This window comes from Lemur catta, unplaced genomic scaffold (assembly GCF_020740605.2).
Source record: "Lemur catta isolate mLemCat1 unplaced genomic scaffold, mLemCat1.pri scaffold_43_ctg1, whole genome shotgun sequence".
In the NCBI taxonomy this organism is placed as follows: domain Eukaryota; kingdom Metazoa; phylum Chordata; class Mammalia; order Primates; family Lemuridae; genus Lemur; species Lemur catta.
In genome coordinates this window covers 1,739,100-1,750,756 of record NW_025423850.1, presented here as the reverse complement: position 1 = coordinate 1,750,756, position 11,657 = coordinate 1,739,100, and the positions used below count along the sequence as shown (strand labels likewise).

At 49.0% G+C, this 11,657-nt stretch overlaps 1 protein-coding gene across 3 annotated transcripts in view; it reads right to left on the bottom strand.

Annotated features, from left to right (window-relative positions):
• The window catches only part of LOC123629799 (neurotrypsin-like), a 32,813-nt gene continuing 21,156 nt past the window's right edge, over nt 1-11,657 (bottom strand). For 2 of the 3 annotated variants that reach the window (XR_006732263.1, XR_006732264.1), the window contains one exon: nt 3,285-3,622. The gene's annotated coding sequence lies outside the window, so the exon portion shown is untranslated. Of the gene's footprint in view, nt 162-3,284; nt 3,623-11,657 lie in introns of those variants that run through there. The other variant, XR_006732267.1, reaches the window with a different exon arrangement.

The following is an 11,657-nucleotide window of genomic DNA, read 5'->3' as shown; positions in this document are numbered from 1 at the left end:
ACCAAACAGAACCGCCTCCCCCCAAAGTCATCCAGAGTCTCCAAACTTCTTCCTCCCACTCTGATCCTCCTCTCCTGTGTGCTTCCCTCTCTTGGATCCTCTTGGGCTCCCAATGGTCATTCGGAAATGAAATGTCAGGCCAGAGCACAAAGTCAGGAGGCCTGCACACGGGTTATTATTGCACATTAATGATCTAAAACCAGACACACCCACACACAGTCACTGATAAGTGGATTTTCAATGCGCTTAATTTATCTACACAATTTACCTCCTTGTAAAGGAAACCCATATACACTGGTGGAGGGAATGTAAAGTAGTACAGCCACTATGGAAAGCACAACGGAGATTTCTCAAAAAACTAAAAATGGAATTATCATTTGATCCAGCAATGTCACTACTGGGTACCTCCCCACAGGAAAAGGAATCAATGTGTCATAGGGACGCCTGCTTGCGCACGCTTATTGCAGCGCTGTTCACAGCAGCGAGGACATGGAACCAACCTCAGTGTCCATCAGTGAATGAGTGGATGGAGAAAATGTGGTGTGTGTGTACACAACACAATACTACTCAGTCACAAAGAGAAGGAAATCATGTCATTTGCAGCAACATGGATGGAACTGGAAGTCATTATGTTAAGTGAAATAAGCCAGGCACAAAAAGACAAATATTATGTGTTCTCACTTATAGGCGGGAGATAAAAATTTTGAATACCTGGAGGTAGTGAGTAGAAAAATAGATAACAGACTCCAAGCATTGGAGGGGGATGGGGAAGGATGAAGAGAAGTGAGTTAAAGGGTACTAACGTACAGTAAGATAGAAGGCATAAATTCAGTGTTTGATGGCAGATTAGGATGACTGTACTCAACAAAAGTGTACTGTCCTTGGATGACACACACCCTGAATACCCTGACTGGACTATTACATGTTATGTACATGACACAAAATTTCTCATGTACCCCATAACTTTGAACAAATAAAAAACCTACCTTCTTTGTCACTTTATTTCAGTCTAAGGGGTGGGAATGAGAGCAGGGTCATTATGTGAGTAGTTCTTACTTTTGTGACAACCCTGAATAATTTTTATGGTGGGGCCCGTGTGCCCAAGTGCCTACCCAAAGTTAGACAGTCCACTGCGGCCTGGCCACATGGTTAATTGGCCCATATCTCCAATTCAGCCCCCTTTCTTTTCCCTTGCCCCTTGTCTAAAGCGCCTGACCTTCACCCCCAAAACTGATCAGGTCCTGCTGAAAGCCAAGTGTTTCTATTTCAAAGTGGAAAAAGTTGAAGGTGATCAATCATTAATTAGGCTAATAATTATTTAGGTAAAACAATACAAATGTTCCTTATGAAAATGTTGGTAGAGAAGACTAGGGAAAAGAGCGAGTTGATAGGTGGAGAAAATATTTTGGTAAACACTGTACTATCTGAAATTTATGAACCACCTTTGCTTATGGGGCATGAAAAACATTTCATCTATTGCCCTAACTTGCCTAAATCTTCTTTCAACCAAGCTGTGATATAAATGAATGAATGAATGCATCATCCCTTCTAACCCCACACGACACATGCTGGGCATGTATAGGATCGGTTGCTATTATCCTTATATAGTGGAGAGAGAAACAAAGAGACTAATTTGCTAAGGGACTTTGCCTGAGGAGGTGGCAGAACCATTACTCCTTGAGGATATTTTTTCAGCCTTAATTTCCCCTCTCCCTTTCTGCTCCTGTACGGAGAGGATACAGAAGAGCCCCTTACAACCCCCAGTAGGGGGTTAGTGCTGGTTCAGTTGCCTATTTCTGAATAACAAGCCACCCCAACGTGTAGTGGCTTCGAGCAGCAGCTATTTATTCCTTCTTGTGCTCCTGTGGGTAGACCAGGCTCTGCCAGGCAGTTCTTTTGCCCCATGTGTACGTGTGTGGTTGAGGGATGTGCAGCGGGGAGTCTGACTCTGGGGGACCCTTTGTAGGCTTCCACCTTTAGATCTTCCTGTCTGGGGCTCCGTGCCTGTGCACCCCCATCTTCAGCAGTCTAGGCTGACTTTCCTTGCAGCGTGGAGACTAGCCAGACCTCACCGGGGAGTGTGCCAAGAGAGACAGCTCCGGTGTGCGAGGGCTTCCCAAGCCTCTGTTTGCATCCCACTTGGTAATGTCCGTGGGGCAAAGCAAGCCCAGAGACAATGTTTGCGGGTGGGGGAAGGCGTTGCACAGGTGCATGAGCACGGGGAGGTGGTTTGCTTGGGGCCTGCCGACTAGATTAATGTGAGACCGGGAGGTGGGGGCTGTTAGGGCTGACACAGTCCATTGCTCGTGTCTATTTTGGGTAAAGAGAGGTGGAGCACGTACACTATTGTGTAGGTGGAGAACACAACCGGTTTAGCAGCCAGGGATGCTGGTGGTAAAACGTACAGTTGTGGCAGTAACCTATACTATTTTTGCCAGTGTCTGACTATGCACAGGGTGAGACAAGATGTTGCCTAGACTCTCCGCTGGGTCTTGCTGCGCTGGGGAGGGAGGGCGCTTACACTGAGGGAAATGGTGCCTGCTCATGCACAGAGGCAGCCGGCTGAGCTAGAGGCTGGATGTCCCTTTGATGGCAGACTTATGTTGTTTCCACCTGCTCCTTTTTCTAGCAAAATTAACAGAATTCAGGCTGCATTTGGACAATTGGAACAATGTAGAGCACAGGGTACAGGAGGCCATTTTTAAAACCTTGTGTTAAATTTATTACGATTATCAGCGTGGCCCTCCGTAGCGGTGTTCCAGCAGAACTGCAGCTCCTCTGAGCCACTTCCCAAAGCACCAGAATGGGTTCCCAGAATGTGATTTCTTTCCCCACTCTGTCCCTCTCCCTCCCCAAAGGCATTTTCCTGGGCAGTTGTGCCCCAGGATCCCATAAGACACTCTCTGATTTTGACTTCCATTGTTCTTCTGACATGCACTGTCTGTCCATACTTTTGAGACATTTCCTTTTCTCTTGCATACAATTTGTGATATGCCCACATCTGGGGTTTCAGCAAGGGTGGTTGCTCTAGGGCAGCGTGTGTTGGCAATGCCACCAGGAGGGGCTGCATGGAACAGAGCTGAGAGGACCGCCCGGCATCACCAGGGTCCCAGGAACCCTGAATCCTCACCCTGCCTTTGCCAGGACGCACTGTGTACATTTAGAGGATGAGTTTAATTTCTCTGGCTTTGAATTTTTTCATCCTCACCAGGATCTGAAACCAAGAAATCTCTACTGTCTCTTCTCTATAATTTTAAGATAATCAAAATTCTCTTCACTGTTGGTTGACCTTTACCGGCTTAGGATTTTTTATTTTAACCAAATTCAATACGAGGTTAAGAAATTCATAGTTCTCACCAAACTCCAAGTAGAGAAAGTTATGTCTTGAGACCACTGGGCTGGGCGTGAGTCTGGAGGCCCGACCTGGGCGAGCCCATGTCCTCCTGGCCAGCGGCCCGTCAGCAGCGTCCGCGCAGAGACGAGGAAAGAAGAGGCAGCTCTGGTGCCTAAGAGCGTGGCAGGCCAAGTCCATTGCAAATAAAGGGTTTCCAGGAGGATACAAAACCTCTCACTTCCTGACACACGGGCAGTTCAGTGAGTGAAATCCTTGCTAATCCAAACCCTGTTAATGTGGAAAAGAAATTAAAAAAGAAAGGAGAGAAGGGAAATGAAGATGATCAAATAGTACAAAACAGAGAAAATAATGAAGCTGATTAAAGTGAGTTTGTGCCACGAGAGTTTGTTGGTTTTTATCTGTATCAAGAAAAGATTTTATTATGCCACTGTGTGTGCATGTGATGGTCACTGCACAGAATTCTTGCCTCCCAGGGACTCACCCTGCTGCTCCTGGAAAGTCGCCTAGAGACAAGAATGTGCTTCTCCTTGCAGCGGGAGCTCTGCTGACGCTTCCCAGTTTAATCAGTTTCTCTGCTGGAGCCAGAGTTATCTCTTATTGACTCAGTAACAATTAACTTTTTAACATAAGCATAGCCTTCAACCACAAATATGCCACAGTTTCAACACGTGATGTGTCAGCCCTTGAGTACTTGTTGACTAGGGACTTTTATCTTGCCAGGCCTCCCAAGAGCTTAACAATTCAGTGCATAACAAGTATCAGAAAATTTATTACTGTGCATTTGGCTTTTGTGTATGGCGAGTAAAGAATGGGTCATGGGAATGGCACGTCTCAGAGTAAGTTACATCTGGAAACCACCATTAACAGCCATTTATTTTTATACTTTCTAATCGTAAAATTAATATATTCTCATTAAAGAATATTGGGAAAACTAGAAAGGAGAAAAATAATCACAGTTCCCTTATCCAATGGCAGAGACTATTATATTTCAGCATTTTCACCCCAGCATTTGCTTTTGTGCAATTATACCTCCTCCTCACTGTCCCCCCCCTCGCCTACTTATTGTTAGGCATTGTTACTTATTCTATGTGTGTTACCCAGATAAAGCTGGGTCGTTCTGTCCTGCTCTTTGTGACTTTGATAAAACCAACTCCAAACTTCTCTTCCTACATCCTATGGGAAGTTCAGGGACCTCCTTAGGATTTCTGGCTTGGATTTCTCACTTCTACTGAAATGTCAGTTTCAACTTTTTGTCTTGTGAATATTTTTTAATCTTTCACACTACTTTGATCCAAGTGAGGGACTAGATGCGTCTCCGCAGTTCTCTTTGTGTGTGAACATCTGTCTCCTCATTGCTCTTTAGAGCAGGAACAATGTGGTTTTGGGAATTGACTCCAGATCCAGCCTAAGCCAGTCAGATAATTCCATTCTTCTGCTAGGAATTATTTTAGGAACCCAGGTTTAAGCCAATCAGTGTGTGGCATTTCCCTGGTGACAGTTCCTAGTTCAGGGACAAGTGCATATACTAAATGATTCCAATCAGAATGAAGAGGGGAGTTTAATTTCACAGTTAGATAAGAGACTTTCTCTCCCACTTGTCGTGACTATTGTCTCAGTTGGCAGCTCCCTGCATCTGTAAGAATAAAGGTCTCCAAAGGAGGAGGACAGAGTGCGAGAATCGCAAAGCCCAAACTTCTGCATCTCCACTTCCGTGAGCCAACAAAGTCCTTTATCGCTTAAGCCCTTTTGAGACAAACTTTCTGTTACTTGCTGCCAAAGCATGTTAACTCTTATGTAATCTTTCCTTTTCTGTCCCTACACCCAACAATATTCACACAAGTTAGCTAGGTACTAGTGTAGAACAGGACTGAAACAACATTTTAGTTAATTCTGTGATGGCTTGCTTAATTTATAGCTAATAGCCAAAGTCCGCTTTTGTATACAAGGCCTGCTTGCCTAACTTATAGCTAACAGCCAAAGTCCGCTTTTGTATACAAGGCCTGCTTGCCTAACTTATAGCTAACAGCCAAAGTCCGCTTTTGTATACAAGGCCTGCTTGCTTAATTTATAGCTAATAGCCAAAGTCCGCTTTTGTATACAAGGCTTGCTTGCTTAATTTATAGCTAATAGCCAAAGTCCGCTTTTGTATACAAGGCTTGCTTGCTTAATTTATAGCTAATAGCCAAAGTCCGCTTTTGTATACAAGGCTTGCTTGCTTAATTTATAGCTAATAGCCAAAGTCCGCTTTTGTATACAAGGCTTGCTTGCTTAAACGCTTGGTTGCGATAGAGAGCTAAAAAAAAAAAATATATATATATAAAAGACCTGTACTCCCGCTGCGCGGGGTCCCTGCCCATAGAAAGAGACCACTGCGTTGGTGCTCGGGGCTTGGACCCTAGTTCGAACTAGTCAATAAACTCCTTTGCCTTTTACAGCCTCAGTGACTCTGTCATTCTGTTCCCGGGGCCGAGGGAATCTGGCTCTAACATTTTGGGGGCTCGTCCGGGATCCCAAATCCCCCGGAACAGAATCCGGATCCGAGGAGGAGTTGGAACTCTTGAAATCCGTACGGTGTAGGTGATTGGGCCCTGGAAAGAGACCGGCAGAAGACTTAGGCGGACGCGCTGGTGGGTCGCTGGTCGGGAGTGACAGGAGACGTCCGTCACCCCCACGGTTGGTTTTGCTTTTTTTTTGGTTTCCAGTCAGTGGGAGGCACTCCCGAGAGGGGAGATGAGTCCGGGGCCACTCGGCAGTCAGTGGGAGGCACTCCCGAGAGGGGAGGTAAGTCCGGGGCCACTCGGCAGTCAGTGGGAGGCACTCCCGAGAGGGGAGATGAGTCCGGGGCCACTCGGCAGTCAGTGGGAGGCACTCCCGAGAGGGGAGATAAGTCCGGGGCCACTCGGCAGTCAGTGGGAGGCACTCCTGAGAGGGGAGATAAGTCCGGGGCCACTTGATGGAAACGGTGTTTGGAAAGGCGAAACCAGGTGGATCCGTTTGACGAGGAATCCAAACGGTAGCCGGCTAAGTTGTGTGTTGCGGGAGGCACCCCCGAGCGGGGATAAGTCCGGGGCCGCTGTTTGTCATTCTGTCTTTGTTTGTTCCCCCGTTGTCGTTACTTTGTCATCTCGTCTGTGTTTTTCGCTTCTATGACGCGCCTGGTCTTGGAAGGTGCAGTGTTCTGGGTGCAGCTCTTCCTCCTCTGTTCACTAGCCCTGGTGTTTGGTGTCGGTCTATACACTGTAGCACCCCAGTCTTGGAGTACTCCACAGAAGTGTGCATTTACATTCTTCTACTGGGTCGTAGTGGGAGTCCTAGCGTGGCTCCGGATCGACCCTCCCTTCTAAGAGGTAAAGTCTGTCTGTCTGACTGAGTGAATGAAGTGTGACTGTATGAGGTTCCACGGCCACGGCTACGGAATCTGAGTGGGTCCTAACCTGCGTTTCTGTGGCGACGTCGTACGGCATAACGGTGATTCACTCCCCTAAAAAGGAGTGACCGGGCCCGGGCTTTATACGGGTACACCTTAGCCAAGATGCGCCTAAGTTCCCGCGAGGGACGCAGCCAGGCGGACACCTGAAAGAACTCCCTCCCCTGATACCCTTGTGAGCATGGGTCAGACTCAGACAACGCCTCTATCTATCCTCATTGATCATTTCAAAATTGTTAAGGAAAGGGCACACAGTCTTTCCTTGGATATAAAGAAAAATAAATTTATCACTTTGTGTGAGGCAGAGTGGCCAGCCTTCGGGGTAGGATGGCCACAGGAAGGAACATTTGATGCTGAGCTTATTAAAAAAATAAAAGGGATAGTCTTTGGTCATCACGGTCATCTGGACCAAACCCCCTATATTATAGTCTGGCAAGACTTGGTCCAGGATCCGCCACCTTGGCTAAGGGCCCTCCTGCCAGCATCAAGGAAGAGGACACAAGCCCTAGTTACCAAAGAGATAAAGAAGAGTGGGGTGCAGGATCCTCAGCCCACAGGGTCACCTGTGCTGCCAGACTCTAATCTATATCCAGATTTAATAGACCTAGAGTGGCATACACCCCCACCTTATGATCCCAGGGTGGCCCAGGGGGCCCAGGCAGCTCCTGCGGCTCCCGCAGCCCAGGGGAAGACGGGGCCTCCGACGGGGGGGCCGGCGTATGGCACTAGACAACGGACTGGACAAACTCCAGATCTTGAACCAATGAGGGCGCTTCCCTTGAGGGCCGTGGGACCCCCGGGAGTGGATGGGGAGCAGGCACATCAGTACTGCCCCTTCTCCACCAGTGATCTTTATAATTGGAAATCTCAAAATGCAAATTTCTCTGATAATCCGAGAGATCTAATTAACCTTTTAGATTCTGTCCTTTTCACTCATCAGCCCACATGGGATGACTGCCAACAGTTACTTAAGGTTCTCTTTACCACGGAGGAGAGGGAGTGAATCCAGGGGGAGGCTCGAAAGTTAGTTCCTGGAGAGGACGGCAGGCCTACTGTCAACCCTCGGGTCATCGACCAGACCTTTCCCCTTGAACGGCCGCCCTGGGACTACAATGAGGCTGAAGGTAGGGAGCGTCTCCGGGTCTACCGCCAGACTCTGATGGCCGGTCTCCGGGCGGCGGCACGGAAGCCGACCAATTTGGCTAAGGTAGGGGATGTTCGGCAGGGGCCCGAGGAGAGTCCAGCGGCTTATCTAGAAAGGATTATGGAGGCTTTCAGACAGTACACTCCCATAGATCCCACTGCAGAAGAGAGCAAGGCTGCAGTAATGATGGCTTTTGTTAACCAGGCAGCCCCGGACATTAGGCGTAAAGTGCAAAAAAATAGAAAGGCTGAGTGAGAAAACTTTGAAAGACCTGCTGGAAGTTGCGGAAAAAGTCTATAACTATAGGGAGACACCGGAAGAAAAGTTAGAAAGAATGAGACAGGAAGATAGGAAGTTCCAGGCCGGTGAGGCACGTAAGGCAAATAAGGAGATGGCTAAGATCCTACTTGCAGCCATGGGAAGGGGACAGTCAGGGGCAGATGGCAAAGAACGACCCCGGAGGGAAAGACTAGGCAAGGATCAGTGCTCCCACTGCAAGGAGCATGGACATTGGGCTAGAGAATGTCCCAAGAAAAAGGGGGGCCCAGGGAGCAGAGCATCGCCTAAGAGAGTCTTACTAGCAGGGCAAGGAGAAGATAGTGAATAGGGAAGACGGGGTTCGGTGCCCCTCCCCGAGCCCAGGGTAACTTTGCAAGTGGAGGGGAACCCAGTTAGCTTCCTGGTGGACACAGGGGCAGAATACTCGGTGATTACCAAAACTACTGGAAAACTATCCAATAAGACTAGCTGGGTATAGGGGGCGACTGGAATTAAGCCCTACCAATGGACCACTCAACGAAAGTTAGATTTGAGCTCGGGGCAAGTGAGTCATGCTTTTATGGTCATTCCAGAATGCCCCACCCCATTATTAGGAAGGGACATACTCACAAAATTAAAGGCCCGTATCTACTTTGAAGAAGAAGGAATAATAATAACTGATAATAAAGGCAATCTTATCAGTAGCCCCCGGGTTACTCAAATCTTGACCTTGGCTCAGGCAGACGAGTACCGACTGTATCAGCCCATGAAGATCAATCAGGAAGGGGAAATGAGCTACTGGCTTCATGAGTTTCCTGAAGCCTGGGCTGAGACAGGGGGAGCAGGATGGGCAAAGCATCGGCCGCCTCTCTATATTGAACTGAAACCAGGAGCTGAACCAGCCCGGGTCAGGCAATATCCTATGCCCCAGGAGGCCAAGATGGGCATAATGCCCCACATTCGAAGGCTTCTAGATGCTGGAATCCTCCGAAAGTGCCAGTCAGCTTGGAACACTCCGTTGTTGCCAGTGAGGAAACCGGGTGGGAAAGATTATCGGCCTGTGCAGGACCTCAGGGAGGTCAACGCGCGGGTCCTAGACATCCACCCTACGGTTCCCAACCCTTATACCCTGCTAAGCACCCTTCCCCCGACACAAACCTGGTACACTGTCCTGGATTTAAAGGATGCTTTCTTCAGTTTGGCAGTAGCCCCGCACAGCCAGGAAATATTTGCCTTTGAATGGCAAGATGAGGAAAGGGGAATTCAGGGGCAACTGACCTGGACAAGGCTGCCTCAAGGGTTTAAGAACTTACCCACCTTGTTCAATGAGGCCCTTCATGATGATTTGGGTGAATACCGTGCCAACCACCCAAAAGTGACTTTGCTGCAGTATGTAGATGATCTGCTACTAGCTGCCCCAACCCCACAGACCTGCTTGAAAGGCACTAAGGACCTGCTTAGGGTGCTAAGTGAACGGGGATATAGGGCCAGTGCTAAAAAGGCCCAGATCTGCAAAGAAGAAGTCACTTATCTAGGATATAAAATAAAAGGAGGTCAGCGATGGCTGACTGAGGCAATGAAACAGACTGTGTTAGGGATTCCCACCCCAACTTCATGTCAAGAAGTGCGAGAATTCCTGGGGTCAGTAGGGTACTGCCGTCTCTGGATCCCAGGTTTTGCAGAAAAAGCTCGGCCCTTATATGAAGGCTATAAAATGGGCCAGAAATGGGAATGGACTATGCAAATGAAAGACGCCTTCCGGGCCCTAAAAAAAGCTATGTTAAAGGCCCCGGCCTTGGCGCTCCCTGACCTCACAAAGGAGTTCCACCTGTTTATAGATGAGAGAAAAGGAATAGCCAAGGGAGTGCTTACACAGACATTAGGACCTTAGAAACGGCCAGTAGCGTACCTGTCCAAAAAGCTAGACCCGGTGGCAGCAGGGTGGCCTGCGTGCCTGCGAATCATTGCAGCTACTGCTTTGCTGGTCAAAGATGCCGACAAGCTCACCCTGGGCCAGCATCTGCACATCACCACCCCTCACGCCATAGAGGGGATCTTGAAGCAGCCGCCAGGACGATGGATCACAAACGCGAGGCTGACTCACTACCAGGGGCTTCTGTTAGACGCCCCTTGCATCGGATTCCGGACTCCTGCCATCCTGAACCCAGCCACGCTTCTGCCAGATCCGGTGCCAACAATGCCTGAACACAGCTGCCTTGAGATCCTGGCCGAGACCCAGATGGCCCGGAGTGACCTGCAAGACCGCCCCCTCACAAACAGCGACCTGATCTGGTTCACGGATGGGAGCAGCTTCGTCCGGGACGGACACAGGTATGCAGGGGCGGCCATAGTAGATGAGCAAGGCAGGCTTATCTGGGCCACACGCCTTCCACAGGGGACCTCGGCCCAGAAGGCTGAACTGGTTGCATTGACAGAAGCCCTTCGTCGGGCCCAGGGGAAGAGGCTGACGGTGTATACTGACAGCCGCTATGCCTTCGGGACAGTGCATATACATGGAGCTCTCTATAGGGAAAGGGGCTTCATTACAGCTGAAGGCAAGGAAATTAAGCACAAATCGGAGATACTCCAATTACTGGAAGCCATCCTGCTACCCAAGGCAGTGGCTGTAGTCCATACCCCGGGGCACCAGAGGGGGGACTCCCTTGAGACCAAGGGCAACCGGGCCGCGGACATTGAGGCAAAAAGGGCTGCGGAAGGGCTGGTACTAACCGATGTTCTGCATCTAAGCTTGCCGCCCCCTGGGATGGGAAAGATGCCCCCCCAACCGGACTATTCCAGCACGGACATAAGGTGGGCCACAGAAAAGCTGCAGGCGACGCCGAACAAGGACGGCTGGTTCCAAGACGGAGAACATCGCCTGATAGTCCCTGAGGCCTTAGGGAATCACCTACTAGGGCACTTGCACCAGACAACGCATCTTGGCAAAAAGAAGATGTTACAGCTGCTGGCCACGGCACGACTCAGATTCAAATCACAAGAGAAGACGGCAGAGGACATTGTCAAAAACTGCCGTGTCTGCCAGGTTATGCAGCCGGGGAAGGTCAGAGGGACCCATACAGGTACCAGGGAACGGGGGAGGCAACCTGGGTTGTTTTGGGAAATAGATTTTACAGAGATAAGACCAGGGAAATATGGGTACAAATACTTACTGGTCATGGTAGATACCTTCTCAGGGTGGGTAAAAGCCTTTCCTACTAAAGGAAAAACTGCTTTAATAGTGGCAAAAAAAAATATTAGAGGAAATAGTTCCCAGGTATGGGCTGCCAGAGAGCATAGGGTCTGACAATAGACCAGCCTTCACAAGTCAAGTTAGTCAGAGACTAGCCCGGGCACTGGGGACAGATTGAAAATTACATTGTGCATATAATCCCCAGAGCTCAGGGCAGGTAAAAAGAATGAACAGAACCCTGAAGGAGACTTTGACTAAATTGGTCCTAGAGACTGGCGGAGAC